Source organism: Lipotes vexillifer, unplaced genomic scaffold (genome assembly GCF_000442215.2).
Source record: "Lipotes vexillifer unplaced genomic scaffold, Lipotes_vexillifer_v1.1 scaffold1167, whole genome shotgun sequence".
In the NCBI taxonomy this organism is placed as follows: domain Eukaryota; kingdom Metazoa; phylum Chordata; class Mammalia; order Artiodactyla; family Lipotidae; genus Lipotes; species Lipotes vexillifer.
In genome coordinates, this window is record NW_006773257.1 from 462,778 (window position 1) to 464,713 (window position 1,936).

A 1,936-nucleotide genomic window follows, 5' to 3' on the forward strand; every position below is an offset into this window, starting at 1 on the left:
GGTTCAGACTTAGTTCTGATCTCTAAACCGTTACTGCAACATCCTTGAGTAAAGTCTTCCTTGCCTGTTTAACTTTGTCCTTTGTCTCAGTGATTTTTGTTTTGACTGTAGCATCTTATAAATGTTCAGAAAATGTTTGTTGTCCATGTCAAAAGAAGTGCTGATAAAGATTATGGTTTTGTAGAGGAAATGTGGAAATTGGGCAAAACTTTTATCCCCATGCCTGATAAATCATGTCTTTGAGGACACTCGGTGAAATGTAATTTTAATAGATTTAATATGCTAATAATTAAGCAAATATTTTATTAGTAACAATATATAATGTACCCACAACATGTATGTTTCAGAGTGGATTGAAAGTGAAATGGGATTAGAAACATTGTCCCAGCCTTTATATAGATGGCCCCTTTCCTGGTTCCTGCAGCCTTAAGATTGATCAATGACTTTTGTTTCCTGGCCTGCTCTCTGCCAGCAGTTGCCTGGTGGTGATTTAGCTTTCCTTTTTGTGCTTGATGTGATGCCATATTTTTCTTAAGATCCTCTACATCTCAGATGTGATTTTTCAAAGCATTCGTTTTTCATGCAGTGCTTTTGCAGGTCCCCCCTCCATTTTTAAATGCTGAGTATTATCCTCACTGCTCCAGAGAAATGGACCTCATATTTCAACACCTCATCTAATAGGATTTTTGTTTCTGCTCTGATGAAATGTGGCTTAGATATATTTATTTTCTATACTCCTCTGCTTGCTGGAAAAGTGCATACCAAGTAATGTGAATGCATTCTTTGTTTCTCTATTGAAGAGTGTTTACAAAGAAAAAAAGAGTGACTCTGTATCCAAATTAAATCTTTGGCATAGAGTTCCACCTAGTTAAACACCTAAATATGCCCCCTGCAGAAAATTAGGTGCTGAATTGTGCACCAATGTCCTTAAAGGCATTAGTTAGACCTTTAATTTTATCATGTGGGAAATGCGCCCCAGTTAAGAAACACCTGGTGAAAGACAAATACGAAAGGAAACAATCAAATTTAAGTCTCGATAAACAGCACGGAAATAGTAAACAACATGCATTGTGATTAAACAGGGAACTACAGACATAGAGGAAAAGGAAAGAAAACTCATACAGAGGCTTCTACCTTCAGGTATGAAATTAAAACGTGAATTGCATTTTTAAAATAAATATTCCCAGAAAAGAAAAAGGTTGCCCTGTTTTTTGAGGCAAATATCACCTTGGGGCTTCCCTGGTGGCACAGTGGTTGAGAGTCTGCCTGCCAATGCAGGAGACACGGGTTTGTGCCCCGGTCCGGGAAGATCCCACATGCCACGGAGCGGCTGGGCCCGTGAGCCATGGCCGCTGAGCCTGCGCGTCCAGAGCCTGTGCTCCGCAACGGGAGAGGCCACAATAGTGAGAGGCCCGCATACCGCAAAAAAAAAAACCAAAAAAACACCTTGGACTCATTTAAAAAGTATTAATACCTGGTACTGAATGGATTTAGGTGTACTCCTTAATTTAAATGGCCTTTTTTAAGAAAAATTTACTCAAGTAGATGAATCATTCCTACTGAACATCACTAATACAGAAATTTAAGAAATCCTTCTAGACAAAACATTCATGGTAATTCAATGTTTCTAAATACAGTAACTATTCAGGACAGAGTAATAGTAAAAATATTTTCTAATGATAAATATATGCAAATATATACCTATAAGTATATATATATATATATCATATATATACACACACACATATATGTATGTATACATAATTATTAGTGGCTTTCATTGAGGAAAGAGATATTTCCACATGTTATTTTATGCTCTAAGTTGTCCCCACCTACAATCTACAAATCATTTGGAAAGCATTGCTACTGAAGGGCAAAGACATACTGGGTCCCAATATGGGACTCCTTGAATTACCTTCAACAGTTGTTAGTAGGG